Raw genomic sequence first — 20,089 nt, forward strand, 5'->3', positions numbered from 1 at the left:
TCTGACTGAACAGTCTCATGCAGTAGACGCATTGATGCAGCGCAAGCTGTGATTAGATAGTTCGATGATGTGTGTAAAAGTCACGTGTATGCGCGGATCCGCAGTGCGTGTTATGGTTGCCTGATGCATTATGCGTGAAGAGACGTAGCCGCGTTATAGGAGTTGGACGTCCCATTGGCTTATTTCGCACGCACGTGTTATGTCAAATGACATGGGTGTACTCATGTCAATACTTCACAATGTGTGATTGGATCGTTTGTTGATGCGTATAATGTATGGGAGAGCGGAACTGCAGCACGAAATACCATTGGCTGGCCTGTTAGACGTGAAGATGCGTAGCCGCGTTGAAAGATGTCGATGTTCTATTGGCTCATTCTGCACACAGGGTGTACTCCCTCCCCCAGTCGCTGCTGTATGTAGCCGTGCATGTATCCTTGGTAGACGCGGCTATAAAACCTTTTAAAAAAATATATATACATATATTACATGGCCACGGTAGTGGCCATGTAGTTATGGTTAAGTTGCTGTTTCCATAGGAAGAGCACTTTTTGGGCAGCTTATAACTTCGCTCTCCCTGGACGGATCCTCACCAAACTTTGCAAAAAAAGTAGTCGGGTCACTCTGAATTTTTTTTTGCAAAGTTTGGTGAGGATTCGTCCAGGGGGGGAAAAGTTATAGGGAGGTCCCAAAACTTTTTTTTTTCCCACAGACTGAATGGGAAAAAACTTTGCGCACGGCTACAGCCCGAACCGCTGGACGGATTTACACCAAATTTGCGGCAGGAGTGGCGGCCTGGTCCCAAAAGCGTGTTTTTGTAAATTTGGTGTAAATCTGTCCAGTAGTTTTTTTAAAAATGACCAAAATGTAAGGCAAAAAAATTAGTGATATCTGTGTTCGCTTCGCGGACTGACTTCCCTGTTCGCTCCGCGGACAGCACCCCGATTGGCCCATGGCTTTGCGTCATGTCCGCGGACATGCGACGTGTTCGCTGATTGGACAGCGAGGGGCGTGGAGCGCGTCAGATTTTCTGTGGCGCCCGCCATCTTGTATTCGCAGTCGACCGCGTACAGCACAGTGAAACGTGGATAAAAAATTGTATTTAGTGCCGTGTGTTGGTGTGTAAGAGTGTTTGGGGAGGGTGGGGGAGTATGAGATAGGTTCAATGTTTTTTTTTTTTATGTGCTAGACGTTTTTGTTGCGTTCGATTTGTCCGCGGAGAACACGGCTCTTCTGACATTTTGTAAATAAACTAAATGGTGGGGTGTTTAGAGGACGGAGTATGTGTCATTTTTGTTCGCAAGGAAGGTAAAAATGAGCTATGAACACTCGCGGTGTACTTAATTGTTCGTAAATACACAAACTGGGGGTGTCCTCAGGACGCTGTCCGTATTGTAATCTGTCTAGTTGAATGTGTTCTAAGAACACTCGCAGTGTCCCGAAATGGTTGCAATTACACAAAATGGGGGTGTTCTGAGAATGTTGTTTGTATTGTTCGTTGTTAGGGTGAAAGTGTTTTAAGACCACTCCTTTTGTCCGCTAATAGTACAATTTCCTAGGGGCGTCAACCGACTTTTTGTCCACTAAAGAAACAATAAATCCGGCTGGTGTGCACCGACATTATGTGATAATCCTATGACTGGCGCTATTGACCTGGCTGACTTGCTTTTGCGACACTAAATCATATCTCCCGCCCCTTAGCCTGATATTATCAAAGCATTCATATTCCCCGCCTCTCTCCGTGACGTTACAGGGTGCGTAATCAAACGCACCCAGTAGTCTCCAGTCCTACGCGACTTTACACAGAACCCGGAAGACAACACACATTATGTCACAACACAGCGCGCCACAATTCAGAATATGAAACAGTGATTTAAAAGCAAACAGCAAGATTGTAAATGTTGTAAATTACATTTATTTGACATCAAATGTTTAGAGAATATTCAGCAATTTGCATTTGTCTTTGTTGTCGATCTGCAAAAGTTCATGTTGAGGCACGCAATGTTCCTGTGCGGTACAGAGGGTGTTAGATCAGCTTACAACTCAGTGCGCCACAATTCGGAATATGAAACTGTGGTTTAAAAGTAAACAGCAGGATTGTACATTTGGTAAAGTACATTTATTTCACATGAAATGTTTAGTGAATATTCAGCGATTTGCTATTGTCTCTGCTGTCGATCAGCAAAAGTTTATTTGGAGCCACGCGTTGTTCCTTTGCGGTAGATAGGCTGTTGGTTTATGATAAAAGCAGTAAATGGTCGCTCTGATAATCGGAAGGTTGCTCCAACAAAGAGCCATTAGACCACCCTATTGGTTGGTATGTTGTTTGTAGCCGCTAGTACTGCGTAAGGGCATATTGGTCCTTGGCGATTGTCCCATAAAATGGTGAGGGTCATGAAGTTGCATATTTGGACCTGCACCTGGCAGTTGAAGACCCCATCCGCTGGAGTCTGTAAATCGTGACATAGGCAAAATGGAGCCACATACCTGTTTTAAAAAACATAAATTAGTCTCACCAGCCGATCTTCATTAAAAATCATCATTTTATTTATTAGGGCGTGAAACTATTTGCTATCAAAGATAGTGCAACAGAGTATGTTAATAATAAAATAATAATATTTTCCCATTCATATAGCGCTAAGAACCGTGAGGTATCTAAGCGGTGCTTATTATTAACCACCGTGTGTGGTGCTCATTTATCGACCACGGAATGATGAAAGTCTGAGTTTGGCCTTGCCGGGATTCAAACTTGTGTTAGCAAGCTATGCACGGATGTCAATGCGAGCGCTGTACTCGCTGTGCCACTTGACAGGCTACAGTGAAGTGTCACAGCGAGTAGAATGCTTGACCGCCTATAGACCAGTTAAATTATTTCTATTAACCCACCCTGTGACGTCTGCCTTTTTCAGAGCCCTCTAAACGACAGGGGATCAATTTGGCGGTGATAGTGCGCGGTAGAAAACATTATGCCACTTTCAACTAACAAGTTCAACTTGAGCGGTCTTTAATGCTACGCTATTGTAATTATATTTGGTATACAATAATCTAAAGGGTTACTTACAGTACAATTGCAATTTCCATTGTCTACGAGTGGTGTAGTCCCAAAATACGACTCTGCGTATGCCAACGATCTTTCGCATAGTGATATAATATATAAAAGTGGTTTCGTTTCAGAAATGTCATCTTTATCTTCTCTTACGTTTTAGCAACACTCCTTCAAGAGAAGTCTTTCATCACAATCTCTGTCTGTCAAGGTCAAAACACAATACAACTTTATAGTCCGCCTAGTGACCCTCTCCGGGGCCCGAGAAAAAAATGGAAGCAAACTGACCTTCACTGTGAACGAGCATAAATTCTTACTTTGCAACATTCTGTGTAAAGCCATCTGTAGAAGTTGTGGAAGCAGCTGACCTTCACTGTGAACAAGCATACATTCTTACTTTGCAATATTCTGTGTAAAGCCATCTGTAGAAGTTGGTTTTTGCACGCCATGTTTGTATATTGTTTGCGTGATATTAAAAAAAGTTTGTTTAAAGGACGTTATGGTTCTAAGTACAGCCGAAAGACCCCTGAAAATCGCAAGTTATGGTAGGCTTTGAAAAATAACTGGCGCCACCACCGTGCACTGCTAAGACTAACACCCAGGACATCAAAGATGACATTGCAAATGTCATTGATGAAATCACTGATGACATCACGTGTGTATGCACTTTTCATGGAATTAGTGTACTAGGGATTTTATTATAATGTTGCAAAAAAGTGTCAAGGATATTGCAATAAATATCATACCGTTATTAGTGCTTTGAACGATGCATTGATATAAATAGCATTGTATTATGGGATTCTATCTAGTATACTGAGCTACTAATGGAGAAACATAGCATTGTGTGCAGAGTACAAGATGAAAGTATAATATTTGTAATGTTAATATGTTGAATAATGAAATAATAATCGTCCTGAAATGTTCGAAAATTCACAAAATGGGGTTGTTCTGAGGACGTTATTCGTATTGTGTGATTGCTTAGCTGTATGCAATGAGGGAATGGCACAGAGAGTAAAGTGGACGCCGTCCGCGGACACCGCGGCTGTTCGTGGACAGGGCGTGCTACATGCGGGTTTTTCCAGGAAATCCAACATGGAAAGAAGACTGTACGGATCAGCCAATCAGATGTCGAGGTTGTGGATTTGTGTTGAAAGAGACTGTGTGTGGTGAAGATGGCAGAAGTGGAGAAAGTCAGGGTGTTGGTGCTCGGAGATATGTTTGTGCATGGTTTACAGCAGTACGCTGAATGCAGGCATGTTGCAAAGAACTTTGATGTGAAAGGAGTGGAGGTGGTGTGGAGCAGTGTGTCTGATTGCAATGTACAGGGAATTATACAAGTTTGTGAGGATATGGCCACGGTGAACAGTCCGCATGTGGTAGTTTTGCACTATGGTGCTTTCCATTTGGGCAACGTCAGTGCCCCTACTTTGTTGGCTGATTTGGAACGCTTGGTTCAAGCAGTAATGAAGATCCTTCCAAATGCAAAAGTATTTTTTTCTGGATTACTACCTAGGGCAATATGGGACAATAGTTCAGTTTTTTGTCCTCAGCAAAATATTGCTAGGTGTGTCATCAACCGAGGCATGTGTGCCTTCATGCTTAGAGATGGTATGTTCTTCTGTAACAATGAGAATATTGATCCCAGTAATGCTGTTAATTTTAAAGAAGATGGCATTTCTTTATCTTTTACGGGAAATGCCTTTCTATTTTGGAATGTAAGGGTTTGGAGAAGGTTATGTGAAGATTTTAAGAGTAAAGTAAGAAAAAAAAACAAGAAAAAAAATACAAAATAACAGGTGTCTGTCAAGCATCTGTAAAAAAAAAAAAACGGCTCTTTTCACAGCCAACTTCAAAGGGGAAATGGGGCACACTATTTAAATTTACATTCACCACGCTCAGATTTTCGATGTGTCCGTGGACATGGCGGTAGTCCGCGGACATGAAAATCACTACGAGGGGGTTAGTATGTTCTATGTTACATGTATATGAAGTCAGGGATATTATGGTTAAGTTGTGCTACTAAAAACCTATGAAATTCAGTGAAAAACTTAGTTAAAGGGACGTTATGGTTAAGTTGCGCTACTAAAAACCTATGAAATTCAGTGAAAAAACTTTGTCAAAGGAACGTTATGGTTCCAAGTAAAACCGAAAAACCCTTGAAATTCGCCAGTTATGGTAAGCTAAGCAACCATAACTCGCGCCACCACCGTGCACTGCTAAGACTAACACCCAGGACATCAAAGATGACATCACAAATGTAATTGATGACATCACTGATGACATCACATGTGTATGTACTTTTCATGAAATATGTGTACAATTATATTATTATGTTGCGAAACAAGTGTCAAGGATCATTGCAACAAATATAATACCCTAATTAGTGCATTGAACGATGCATTGATATAAATAGCATTCTATTATGGGGTTCTATCTAGTATACTAAGCTACTGATACAGAAACATAACATGGTGTGCAGTGTACAAGATGAAGGTATAATATTCGTAATGTTAATATGTTGAATAATTAAATGATAATTATTTTCTTAATAGATTTTTGTGTACTGTGAAATATGTAATACGTAGCTAATAAAACATTACTATAGACAAAACACAAAGACACAAGAACACATACCAATATGGGTATATACAGGGAAAGTGAAGTTAGCAAAAAAGCACAAGTAGTAGCAGAAACAATTCATAACTTAACTGATTATTTTCATGCAAATAAATGATTGCTCTGTTTCAAAGGTGCTATTCACCCTATGTATATGTATCACTTGATGTGATTGGACCCACAGGGAAAGTACAGCCATAAAAAAAAACAACAGAACTATCAGAAAGTGCTCATAAGTCTATTGATTATCTTTATGCACAACAAGGATTGCTGTCTTTCAAGCTTGTGTTTTCCCATATGTATATGTTTCATATGATGTGACTGGACTCTAAAAGGATTACTACTAATTACCTACTTGAAGGATACTTGAAGGATACGTCTACAAATAAAATAAAATGTTTAGTTTCTGACTGTTACTGAAGAAAACCATGTGGCCTAGATATGTCAGCAAAAGAAAAAAGAGTGAGCCAGACATGTGATGTCATCAGTGATGTCATCAATGACATTTGTGATGTCATCTTTGATGTCCTGGGTGTTAGTCTTGGTGGTGGCGCGAGTTATGGTTGCTTAGCTTACCATAACTGGCGAATTTCAAGGGTTTTTCGGTTTTACTTGGAACCATAACATTCCTTTGACAAAGTTTTTTCACTGAATTTCAAAGGTTTTTAGTAGCGCAACTTAACTATAACGTCCCTTTAACAAAGTTTTTTCACTATATATATGTATTTATCTACATATATATGATATGATATGTCATTTATAATGTGTCAATACACAAGTGTTTCAAGCGTGACTAGGCAATGGAGGGGGAACAGAGGGAAGACAAAGACAACGATCTTACTACGCCAGGTGACATTGAGATCAAGCAAGTGCAGGGGTGGGGGGAAGGGAAACGTGTGAGGGGGTAGCGGAGAGGGGGCAGTGCAATACATAGGATCGAGAATAAAAAATATAAATAATATAAATAAAACAATAGGTAAAAAAGTGCGAACAGCTGGTGGCAGGTGCAGGGATAAGTGCAGACATCAAGTGTCAAGAGCTGGTAGGGGACTGTAGGGATACAGAAACAGCCCCCAAGTGCAGGGGTTGCCCGGGAGACAGTGCAGGTGTGCAACTGGTGGGGGAGGGTAGCCTGGTGACTAGTGCAGTTTACGTCAGGGTTTCAGCAGGGGAGAGGAGGAGAGAAAGTAGAAGCAAAGAGGAAGGTCTTGAGGTGCTCCTAAAGTTTCAGGGAGGCATGGAGGGTGTTCCAGAGGGAGGCCCCAGCCAAAGATAGAGATCTACCACCAACTCATTGCTTTGTGAAGTGACTGACCCGGAGGGATTTGGAGGCAGATGAATGAAGAGCTTGAGATGGAAGATATTTAGGAAGTGAGAGTTGAAGGTATTGCGGCCTCAGGGCCAGAAGGTCTTGTGGACAATGCAGAGGGTTTTTAACTTAATCCTCCTAGCCACTGGGAGCCAGTGCAGAGATTTCAGTCCTGGAGAGATATGTTCCCTGGGCTTGAGACCAAGGACACGTCTCACAGTCATGTTCTGGATGAGTTGCAGAGGGCAGATAGTAGAAGCAGGTAGACTTAGAAAGAGGCTGTTGCAGTAGTCTAGCCTAGAGAGAACAAGAGCTCTTGATACAGTGAGCTTCTGGGGGAAGGAGAGGAAAGGAAGAATACCTAAGAGGAGGTGCAGCTGATAGTGTGACTTCTTAGAGGCCTCAGAGATGTGAGGAGAGAAGGAGAGTGTGGAGTTGAAGATGACCCTGAGATTTCTAGCCTCACAGGTGGGAGCCAAGAGAGGCTGGCGACATAGCAACAGGAAAGAAGGGAGCAGGTGTGCAAATTAGGAGAATTTCAGTTTTACAGGCATTAAGGCAGAGATCATTGGCGGCACATCACTCCTAGATAGCGGACAGACGGTCAGAGATGAGAGAAGGAAATGAGGTGGCAGAAGGGAGCCTGGAAACGAGCTGAGTGTCATACGCATAGCACTGAAATTTGGGGCGGAGAGCTGCAATGTGGTTGGCAAGGAGTGCCAGGTATTGGTTGAACATCCAGGGAGAGAGGTTAGACCCCTGGGGAACACAACAGGTAGAGATAGATAGAGAGGAGAGGAAGGACCCAAGTTGGACCTGGGCAGGTCAATCAGAGAGGAAATAGGGCAGCCAGGCCAGGGCCTGATTGGTAATACCCAGGTTATGACAGAGACAGTTGAGCAGGATGGCATGGTTGACCGTGTCAAAGGCAGAAGAGAGATCAAGTAAGAAGAGGACACAGGGGGTATTGGAATCAAGGTTGGGAGCAGGTCTTCACGGATGTTCAGGAGAGCAGTTTCTGTGCTTCTGGCAGCTCTGAAGCGAGACTGATGCTCATGGAGCCAACCAACAGATTCAGTGTGAAGATTAAGCTGGGAGATAGTTAGCTTTTTCAGGAGTTTGCCCAGGAAAGGAGTTATGGAGATTGGGCGATAGTTAGCCAGGTATGAGGGTTTAGCTGAGGGTTTCTTAAGAAGAGGGTGCACAAGGGAGTGCTTCAAGTGGGAAGGGAAGATTCCAGTGGCAAAGGCGTGTTTGCAAAAGTCAGCCGGAGCAGGAAGCAGGGTGCCAATGTGGTCCTTGATGGTTTCAGAGGAACAGGTGAGAACCTGTTTTGACAAGACTTTCATAGATCAGACTTGTCTAGTAAACTTGTCTGGGGAGAACAGGGGAAAGGCAGAGAAGGAGGGAGGAGGGGTGCCAACGGAAGGGCCAGAAGAAGAGCGGGAGTAGAGAGAAGAGGAGTAGAGGAAGAGAGAGAGAGGACAGGCTGTCCTGAGTTTTTGAGATGAAATGAGAAGCCAGGGCCATGCAGTGGGCCTGGGAGGGGACAGGAGAGGTAGAGACTGCAGCAGTATTGGCCAGCTCCTGGCAGATTTTAAAGAGTTTGGCCGAGTTGTTGGATACTGCAGAGACATGGGAATGGATGGGGGCTCTCTTCTTGGAGCGAACAGAGAGACAGTATTGCCTTTGGTGCAGGCGGCAGGCCAGTTTGTCTGAGGATGTACAGGAAGTACGCCATTTCCTCTCAACCACCCAGAACTTGCGTTGAAGGGTGACGAGGTCTGAGTCATACCAGGAGTTGCACTTGGCTTTGGGTATTCAAGCGGATCCTTATGACAGGGGCAAGAACATCATGAGTATCAGATACAGTAGAGTTGAGCATGGAAAGGGCTGTGTCAAGGTGTGAATCAGCCGAAGGGGGAGGTGGGTGAGAAAATGGTGGCAAAAGCCTCAACTGACATGCGCTTCATGGGTCGGATGACCGAGAAGGAAGGTGGTTGTGCTGGAGTTGGCTTGGCCTGAGGGGTGGAGAGAGAGAGCTGGGAGGAAAGGAGAAAGTGATCACTCCAGGAGAGAGGAGTGGTGAGAGGGATAGAAAGGGGAAGGTCTGTAGAGATCAGGGCATCAAGAGTGTGCCCTGCAGAGTGTGTCGGGGCAGATGGGAGGATAGAGAGTGAGAGAGAGTTGCAGAGGTCGCAAAAGAGTCCAGAGGAAGGATAGGAAGCATCTAGGTGGATGTTAAAGTCACCAAGAAGGAGGAGTTGATTGGTCAAGATCAGGAAGGAAGAGGAGAGGTCCGCCCACTCAGAGAGGAAGGAGGAGATCTGACCAGGTGGCCAATAGATGGTAGCCACACTAAGGGAGTGGCTTGTAGAGAGAGAGTGAGAGAGAGCCTTATATGAGGCATTCGAAAGAGGAGTAGGCCTGCTTAGGAATGACAGAGGCAGGAATCCACTGTGGGACGATAAGGGCTACACCCCCTCCTGAACGACTGTACCTGGGCGCGGAGAGGATCTTGTAGCCATCAGGGAGGAGAGTGTCAAAGCTTGTGACAGAGCTGGCAGTGAACCATGTCTCGGTGAGACAGAGGACATCAAGGTCAAGTTCTTCAAGGAGGCGGCAGATGGCAGAGTAGCATTTGAAAGCTGAGCGAGAGTTGAGAGTGGGAATATGGAAAAGGTTGCCATCCTTGAAAGACTTCCGGGGAGGGGTACAGATCAGAGATATGCCCTGCAGAGGTGTAGAAGCCCGAGGGGGGCAGAAGAAGAAGGGGGACAGGGCAAGGTGGCCAAGGAGGAGACAGCAGGGGGTGGCAAGAAGCTGTGGAGGGAAGACAGGGGACAGTAGGAGAAGAAAGGAAATTGATGAGGCACAGGAAGCGTCTATCAAAGAGGATAAGGTTGGCCAGAGGGCCTTGGACCAAGACAGTGCCATTCAGTTAAACATTAATGATGACCTTAGAGGATTGGAAGGAGGCCAGGAGAGCCTTCCACCGGGTGCCACCATTAATGGGAGAAGAAGAGAATGGAGAAAGCACAGAGACCATATGGAGAATCCATAGCTCTGGCAAGGGAACGACAAAGAGGATGTTGGTGAGGGTTTACCTGGAGGAAGCACTGGTATAGGTGTCAGCGATAGTGAGGCCTGGGTTGGAGACCAGGATGTCCTTGTTAAACTTCTTGCCACCAGATTTAGTAAGGAGATAAGAGAGCACCATAAAATAGGTGGGGAGAGAGGAGGAAAAGGTGGTGGGGGGGAGGAGGAAAAGGGGGTCTAAGAGGGGAACATTAGGGAAGGATACAGGGAGGAGTGCAAGCAGACGAGACAGAGAGAGACAAGACAATAGTAAACAATTGGACAAAATGACAAGAGGTCAGACAATAGTAGAATAGTATGCTAAATGAACGCTTTGCTAAGAAGGTTGAACCGAAGACAGCACTACTTTCACAATGCAGTTTTGATACGGTAAAAAACACACCTAGGTCTGAGAGTCCTGTAAAGTGGGCGAAAGTTTGAAGTTTCACAATGCAGTTTAAATACTTTCACAATGCAATTTAAATACTTTCACAATGCAATTCAAATACATTCATAATGCAGTTTAAGCACCGGAGAAAACACACCTAATTTAAAACAGGGCTCAAGTCGAGGGTACACGCAGGTGGACGGAGCCCCCCCCTGTCTTTTTCAGAGGTCTCCTGGTTATACCTACTTCTGGTGACACCAGATTCAATTGGTATGTTAATGAGTCCCCTCACTTTTTCTTGTAGGACTTGACCTCTGTTTTAAAATATATTGACAGTTATTGTAACACTGTACTAACTATTCATGAAAAGTACATCTGCATGTAAATACTTTAAAAAGTTAAGCACATGTGCAAACTGATGTTTTATAACAACAGGTTTATTTGGAGGAATGTGATTGTACAATTTTTGCTTTTTATTTTAATTTCTAGACATAATATAGTGTTTTGATTAGCTGAGTTGTCTGTATTTTTAATGTCAATTATGTTTGGAATAACAAAACCCTTGAAATTCAAGGAAAAAAACTTTAGTTGCAGGGATGTTAAGGTGAGCAATACATTGTAACAAAACATTTGAAATTCAAGCAAACAACTTTAGTTGCAGTAACCTCAAGGTGAGAACTTAATGCAACAAAACTGTTGGAAATTCAGCTAAAACCACCTTAACTTCGCACCCCCTGTTATGCAGACTATGACCACAATGATGACATCACAGATCACATCACTGGTGATATCACTAATTAGATTACAACAATAACTGATAGATGTTTGCCTTTACCAGTGGATGCAGCTTTCAACAGTGTCCACTGGATATTATTTACACTGAACAGGCACTAGCCATGGACTTTAGCACAATAGTGGCCAGTGGCCACATTGTTTGCCTACGTCCACTATATATTCTAACATATAAATGAGCCATTAGCCATGGTGTTTGACCATGAGCAGTTTGTGCATCTTTTGGCCATGTCTACTGTATATTTTAAAATACCAACATGGCATAGGTGATGGACTTCGGACGTGCACACTGTCTATTACATCACATTAACCAGCCAATAGCTATGGCCTTTGACCGTGCCCCCTGTATATTATATACACTAACCATGGTCTTCAACACAATACTAGACAGTGGCCACGGCCTTTGGCTGTGCTGACTGCCTATTTTGAGATTTAATGGGTGCTAGCTATGGCCTTTAGCCATGGCCACTGACTGCAGCTTTCAGCGTTGCCCACTGTATATTTTAAAACAGTGACAGGATACTAGGCAATGCAGTTAACAATGCACATTGGTATTTTTTAACACTAACCGACCACTAGTTATGGCCTTTGGTGCTGGTCAGTGACCCCAGCCTTTGTCATGGCCAAGTCCACGGCCTAAATTGTTACTACAGTAATCAAAGTTTTCATGAGCTAACTGATAAATGATGTTATGTCTAATTCTATCATTGATTTAATCAGTTATATACAATGCAATTACTGTTGTCACCAGTGATGCCATCAGTGATGTGAACTGTGATGTCATCATTGTGGTCATAGTCTGCGCAATAGGGGTCGCGAAGCTAAGGTGGCTTTAGCTGAATTTCCAGGGTTTTGTTGCATTAAGTTCTCACCTTAACATCGCTGCAACTAAAGTTTTTTTTCTAATCAAGGACTTCCTAGTATGGACGTGAGGAGTTAGCCAATCTTACATTGTATGTATTAGTGCCAAGAACAAACTTGGTATTTGCTGACAACTCATCCACTTTCCAAAGCTCTCTTTTTTAACATTGTAGTACTTTGTTTTGACATTCCTCCAAAAATGTGCATCTGCTGAGACTCCTGTGCACAGTACTTCCTGCACGCTTCTTTATGTTTCCTTTAGTCTAGTCACAGTAAAAGTGACACCACGCCAGTTGCAGACCCCAGGGGAAGATGGAACGGGGAAGGAGTCCTCGAGAGTGCTCCGGCCCAAGGCTCTGAGAGATCACTCATGTTGGTCTTATTTTTAGGAAGCCAGAATGAGAAATATGCCCGAGGCTGTTAAGCAAAGTGGGACATATGGTATGCACCTAAACTAAATGCAATACGTGAAAATAAAAAGACTTTACACTAATGAACTCTGAAAGCTCCTATTCTAGGACAGTACAAAATAAGCATTTGCATAAATCTCTCAAAAACATTTTGAGTTATGTTAGATTTCGTTTTAGTGCGAATCGACATTGATGTAGTTCTGATGGGCAGACACGTGTGCTTCATACACACGGCATATCTACCCACATTAACATACGCATTTGAAATTGTTTCAATCGTTCGCAATGTCCATTGCGCCCAAACTCGTGTGCATGATATGTGGTTTTCTCAACGCACCTGTGAAATGAGATACGCCGCGTGTGACAGGCCTGCTCTCTGGCAAGTCTAGGAACTGAAAGAAAGTTAAGATCTCAGTTTTTAGAATAAGATGATGGGGGAAATGGCTCACTTTATTCTGAAATGCACATATAGTCTTTGTCAACAGGGCCCCTCTTTCCATTGTTGCAAATAAACCAAATTATAATTCTTCTCTTGAGGACATAATACTTCCTAGAAACAGAAAGGTGGACGCTTTTTCGCACTGACAATAATGGGCCCATTATGAAATGCAAGCCCACTATGGCATGTGTACCTTCATAGAATTACAGATAGTAGCTATGAACTACAGAGATAGACTACCACCCTCATTGATGTTCTAACTACTGCCTTTCCGAGAGTGTGGAGAGGAACCAGAAGACAACAATGTACAACGTAAGAAATTCCCCTTCACACTCCAATTAAGACAATACATCTGGCACCCTGCCCTCAATCCTACCTCCCTTGTCTGCACCCCTCCTCACCCCAAGCACCAAACAAGAACAAGACATGACTACTGTCCTGCTACCCTCCTCCAGCTCCCTCCAGGCTTGGACTGGCATATAGGGCAATAGGACAATGCCAAAGCGTCAGCCAGTGATTCTGGGATGGGCCCATTTGTTGACAGAATGGACCTCTTTATTGGCCAGAGTGTGTCAGTTTCATAAGTCACTTCACTAGTTGTAACACATGTTACTAAGCAGATATGTTTCAGATGCATTTTTTGCAACATATTTTGACCCTTGGATAGAACTCAGTCTATTCTGGATAGTAATGAATTGCAATGTGTGAATGTGGGCCACTGTTTCATTGGTGCCTGGGCAGATTCAATGTCCCGGTATGACCTTGGCCCTGTTTCAGGCCAAAACGAAAAATGGTCACTTGCCACCCAAGAAATAGTAGCCGTCTGCCACTTGCGCACCTCTCCTTCATTGTGTAAGAGGCCAACCCGGCTCACATTTACAAAACCCATAGATTACATGGTAAACTGGACAGATGGGCTGTAGCGGAGTCGAATGCATATGGGCCACTGGGCCCGGAAGCACTGTTGACCACTAACACAAAGATTCCGGGAGGTAGTTTGTTAACCACGTCCTTTTTGCGCAACTCTTGGATTGGGGTCTTGACATTGCTAGGTAGGGACGCGTTTAAGTGTAAGAATGCCTCTATCTGGCTGAATCCTAGGATTAGAGATAATTCCAGGACGTTTTTTTGGCCCGAATGGTTCCTAATGAATGTTAAAAAGGTTTCTGATTTAGGGAATGATGTTCGGGGGCTGACTGCTGCTGAGCTGAGAGAGAGATGGAGTTTTGAGGATTTGTCGGACTCGGCTTATAGACGACTCAAGAGGTCTGTCGGTGAGGTGGACTGGTCTGACTCTTTTGACATAAATATTTTTCTGACGGATTCTAATGGACAGGGAGGTGGTTTAGCCAGTAGGTTATACAAACTTTTGTATCGTATTTTCAGAGCAATGACAATTTGAGGGAAGTGTGGAGCGAGAGAATTGGGTCTGATATTGATCTTGAGGCCTGGCTGAATATATGCGGAAATGTCTCCTTATGTTCACTGAATCTGTGCGAAAGGTCTAGACAAATTAAGATTCTGAACCGTGTGTATTGGTGTCTGGAAACATCACATAATAGGGGCATGGCTGACAATGCTGATTGTTGGGGTTGTGCTCAGGAAGTTGGATCATTGGAACACATGCTATGGAGCTGTGTGCGGGTCAGGGATTTCTGGATTGACATTTGTGATGTGTGTGTCAGAATTTTGGGTGAAGGGTGTGTCCTGGGCTTTAAGACAATGATCCTGGGGGATGATTCTGGGCTGGCTGATGTCAGCTCTGCCCTCAAGTAATGGCTTTTTAGAGCAACCATTGTTGCGAAAAGGTTGATCCTTCGAGGATGGAAAAGTCGGATTCCTCCGTCATTTGAGGAATGGGTTCTGGAAATGCATGGTCTGTCTAGAACAGAAAAATTGATCTACAAATTGAAATGTAAATTGTCTTCATATGAAAAGATTTGGAATATGTTCAATGACTTTGTTTGATCCGGTTTTTGCTTATTATTCTTCTGTACTTTGATGTTGTTTTTGTATATACTTGTAAATAAAAAATAAATAAATAAATAAATAAAAAAAACATGGTGTCCTACCAGCCACCCCGCCTCCCACACCGTCTACCACCCCTGTCTCTCACACCAGTGATCCCCATGATAGTGGGAGCCATGAGTCTGGCAGTTTGTCAGAATTGTGGCTCCCGCATTGACAGCGTAAGAGCACCCCATGTCAGCATGGAAGCATTTGGCTGTCAGCAGCTCGTCTCCAATTATGACAGGGGAGCCACGGTTTGCCCTGCCTACTACTTCTGCTTTCCTCAGGCTCTAGGAGACCCTGGACAAAGTAAAATCACATATCCCCTTACCAGTTATAATCCTCTGCCATAGCTCTCAACCATGTGTGTTGCAAAGGCGGGTGAAAACACCCGATTTTATTTTTGGCGGGTGAGAAGCCCATTGAAACGAATGGGTGTGCAGGAGGCTTGGCGGGTGATACAGCTGTTTACAAGGTGGGTGACACCCGCCAAAAGCGTGTGAGTTGAGAGCTATGCTCTGCTGTAAGCCTCACTAATAATCTATGACATGTAGAAAGAGCATCAACATGTATGTTACCGTTTCATATTTTTACACATGTTGCTGACCAAACTTGAGATAAATGTGTCCTAAAATGTGGCAGCAGACAGTAAGTTGGAAGTTCCCTAATCTGTAACTTCACCTGACCCGTAGGCTGCCTGAAAAAGCTTGCAGGCGGTCCTGGTGGAGCTAAGGGCCCAATGTGAGCTTACAAAATGCAGGTTTTGAGGTTAAACATTTAAATTATTTCTTACAATAATTTACGGATTCAATGTAATCTTTCACTGTAGACAGTTTGTGAAGTTTCACCAAGGCACAGAACCACTGTATTTGAATTTGTGAATTTGTATTTTTTTTGCAGAACTTGGAAGGCAATTTCGATTTCAATTGACCTACAATAACATATTCCCAGATGGCAGAGACAGTCCCAAAAAGGGTGCCTTTACAACAGCACAAAGGTGAGAACGAGTGGAGAGCCAATGTATGAAGGTGTAAAAAAGTGGGACATATACCAGAGACAACACCAACAAAAGAAAAAAAAGGGTTATCCGAAAGCAGGTGACTTACAAAGGCAACATTAACCTAAAGGGACAAAAGTTTAAAACTAGGGAGGAGTACTGTATACATACAGAAAATTATATTATTAAGTGTCAATGGGCCTCATCACAAGTTGGGCAGGATTTGCGTTACCATCCGTCCGGCAGTATTACCATTGGATCACGGGTTGGGCAGTAAACGTTATTCCCCATTCCCCATTGGTCCATTGGACCCAATGGTGAATTTACAGAGCAATTATCGCCGGCAGTAATTGCGCCGTAAATCTGCATTTTTCCGGCATGTTTACCCCCAGCTATGAGCAGGATAGTCATGATTGGGCGGACCCTTAAATGCGGCGATAACCCCGTTACAACTGCATTTAAGGGCTACCGCCCAACTCGTGATGAGGCTAAAAGGAGGGAATGGTGGGATCAGATAGTGAGGAAGGGAGAGGGGGAGGGAGAACTACCTCTTTAGCAAGTAAATGGAGTTTCAGCTGAGTTTTGAAGAGATCCAACGTTGGGCTTGCTTTGCTTGTAATGCTACTCGGGTTCCAGTGCAACACAGTGAGTAGCGAGAAAGAACAGAAGTGAGAGGATGCATAAGGAGGGCATGGGACATTGAGGTTGAATACAGAGGATGATTGGAGGGAATGAGATGGTGCATAAACAGAGATACGTATACAATCAGGTAGCCAATGAGTGGCAGGACCATTTATAGTTTCTTAGACTAGGAGAAGGAACTTGAAAAGGCAGTGGTTGTGCATGGAAAGGCAATCAGCATGTTAAGAAGAAGTGGAGTAGGATATGGGTAGGTTGTAGAGAATGTGGGTATCAAAGTTGAGGACTTTGTCTAGGGGGAGTAAGGAGTAGAAAGGTAGGCCAGAGAGTAGGCTTGAGCAGTAGTCACAATTGCCAAGCATGCGGGTGATTAGATTTTTCATCGAGTAGTTTGTAAGAAAAGGAGAAATGGTCAGAATGCTGAGGAGGTTAATACATCCAACAGAGGCATTGGTAATGATGAATTGTTGCAGTCTGAGGTCGCTATCAAAGAGGACCCCAAGATTGCAGGCCTTCGTCAAGGGAGCAAGAAGGTCAGGTGAAGGAGAAAGGATAGGGGAGAGTAGGGACGGCATTGCAAGTCGGGAGAAGGATGCATTCTGTATTTGAAGATTTCAGCATGAGGCAGTAGAGAGCCATCCAGTGACGAACTGCAGTGAGACAGTTTGTAATCCATACTGAGGTGGCTGGAGTGAAGAATGGAAAGGAGAGCAGCATTTTATTGTCATAAAAAAGGTGACAGTGAAACCAAAAAGACGTGATAAATCTTCCTAGGGCAGAGGTATAGAGGGTGAAGGTCCAATTACTGATCCTTGGAGGGCACCGACAGGACGAGGCGTGGGGTAAGAGGCTTGCCAGTTCCAGGAGAGGAGTTCATCCAGGAGAGAGCAAATTTGAGAAAAACAACCAGGTACTTGATTACTTGTTCTATAATTGAAAATCTTGCTCTATACATACATTTCTCTACAGGTGAGGAAAGTAGTGCTCTGCTGTGTTTTCCTCTGCATTCTATCCCCTGAGTGCCCATTTTATGATTCACGCTTTCTGTTCCTTGCCTCCTCTTGAGGTTGTGTCCGGTTTTGGCTCAGGAGGGTGACATGGTTTTCCTCATCAAGAGTTTTACAGTACTCTTCTTGTTGCAACTTTCTGTTATCATCTGTGCACCCCTTTCTTCATTCAATTGTTATGGTACCTTGATTGTTCTGGTTTAGTGTTCAGTCACCTGCTGCCGGTTGGTGGATGCTGATCAGTGATTGACAGGTCCTTGAATCTCTGGGTATCTTGTCTTCATCATCTTTGATTGTTGTTGGCATAGAAACCACATATTGCTTTAAATATTATTTTTTCTGAACATCTTGTCTCTCCTTCATTTGTAAGCAAATGTTGTTATTGTTTGTTTCTATTTCTTGTTTGTTGCTCGCATAGATGATATAAAAGGTATTCCACCTCAGGTTCAGGGTCAGGAGCCTCAGCAAGGAGATATAATCCTTGTTTAAGAAGTTTGTGAAACTGAAACCATGGGAGGGAGTAGCCAGTAGCATCCTTGACATGGTGTGCATGAAGGGTGTTTGAATGGTAGAGGCCGGAGTTAGCCGCCAAGGAGACTCCAGTGAGTAGAAGAATGTCTTCTTGCCATGTCAAACATTGATTCAGGTACCAAGGAATACAGTGTCTGTCGCTCTGTATAACCTGGGGCAGGAAATGCATATGCACAATGCACACATGCAACACAGTGAGATAAGCAAGGATTGCCTAAAGCAGGTGATACCCTGAAATTAGGCCATGCAGCGAAAGGTAAATACCATCAACATAGCTTTCCTTACCAGCAGTTGCTCTGGGACAAGTTACTGGAAATCAGGGTGACGAGGAAACTGGTGTAGCTAATTGCACTATTGCACAACAACTCCAGGCTGAGGGGTTGCCTCACTAAGGAAGGGTCGGCATCTAGGCCTATTTTCACTAACCTATGCCTCAGACAGGGGTATACCCTGGTACCAACCCTTTCTAATCTATATCTGAGAGACATTGAAGAACTGTGGGCTTCCCAACAAGTAGTTCTGATTAAATTGGGCCATTTACAGCTTCATCCCCATCACACCACCAAAAACCATTAAAGTATGCCTGTTGAACACGGGTTACATGAGTAAACATGCCCACAGTATTCATGATTTGATCCTAGAGAAAAAATTGGATCTGATGTGTATTACCGAAACATGGCTAAAAGACCCCATTGGCCCTGTTTGCAATAATGCAGTACCAGAGGGATATACATTATATAATAAAAACAGAGAGTGCGGTGAAGGTGGAGGAGTGGCTGTTATAGCAAGAGAATCTATTAAGCTACTCAAAGTCAACCTACCATGCAGTGGTTGTGAAACTTTACATCTGAAATTCACACACACACCCAACGACTGCCTTAACATTATAGTCATTTACAGACCTCCATCTCTTGTATCGGAGTTTTGTAATGAGTTAACCCCCCAGTTAAACAATCTCAAATCCACAAACACAGCCACTTTGCTGGTGGGAGATTTCAACAGATGAAGACGGAACTCAGCAGATAAGGAAGCCATCCGGCTGGAGAAAATTATGAAACATCTCGACTTCACAGTGATAAATAACGAACCCACAACTCCACAAGGTAAACAGCTAGATGGGGTCATAACACAGAATCTGAAGACCCAGAAGGTAATTAATTACTGAGCCCTGTTTTTGGACAGACCATTTTTCGGTCACCTTTGAGGTACTGTTAAATAATCCAGCTAAACAAACAAACAACCCCCACATTAAGGTGTTAAGCAGAAATTTCAAAAAACTGGGCCCAGATCAATTAAAACCTTGCTTATCAAGGAATATAGATACATTTCAAGACAAAGTTCTCTGTGAAAACATGTTACTTAAATACACCACACACATGCATGATCTGGTGGAACAGGTTGCCCAAATTGGTGAGTAAAATCAATAACCATCATAAATGGGATAACGAAGAGATTAATAAATTAAAATTGGACAAACGAGCGATGCAAAGGAAATGGCGACAAAATCCCACATCTGAAAATAAAGACAACTGGAAATGCTCAAATTATAAATATAGGAAAGGCATAAGAGAAGCGAAGGCGAACTATTACAATAAGGAAATAGCAGCAGCGCCTAATGACACAAGCAACATTTTTCAGATCCTTAAGGGTATAGAAAAAACCAAGGCGCTCACACCTCCTTTTGCTCCCACTAAGGAAGATTGCAAGGTAGTACAAGAGGCATTTGCCACCAAGATACAGAAGGCTAGAGACAACATTATTGCCTCTAGAGAGGATCCAGGGAAGGTAGTGCTACCAGTGGATCCTCCCAAATTAGGAGACATAGCCTGTTTCAGTTTTTCACCAGTTTCAGAGGAAGAGATGTCCTCAGTACTGGCCAAAATGAAACCAACATCGTGCGCAGAGAACATCTTGCTGACAAAAGTCATCCTAGACAATAAGGAGCTGTTCTCTCCAGTTCTCACCAGGATAG

At 43.5% G+C, this 20,089-nt stretch overlaps 1 long non-coding RNA gene across 1 annotated transcript in view; it reads left to right on the forward strand.

The window, feature by feature from the left end:
- LOC138481711 (uncharacterized) overlaps positions 1-15,943 on the forward strand; it is a 368,061-nt gene extending 352,118 nt beyond the window's left edge. The window contains exon 3 of the long non-coding RNA XR_011274349.1: positions 15,844-15,943. This is a non-coding gene — a long non-coding RNA (uncharacterized lncRNA). The remainder of the gene's footprint in view (positions 1-15,843) is intronic.
- Positions 15,944-20,089: the final 4,146 nt, after the last annotated feature.

The sequence above is a fragment of the Ambystoma mexicanum genome, chromosome 5p (assembly GCF_040938575.1).
Source record: "Ambystoma mexicanum isolate Mex_15411 chromosome 5p, UKY_AmexF1_1, whole genome shotgun sequence".
NCBI classification, from domain to species: domain Eukaryota; kingdom Metazoa; phylum Chordata; class Amphibia; order Caudata; family Ambystomatidae; genus Ambystoma; species Ambystoma mexicanum.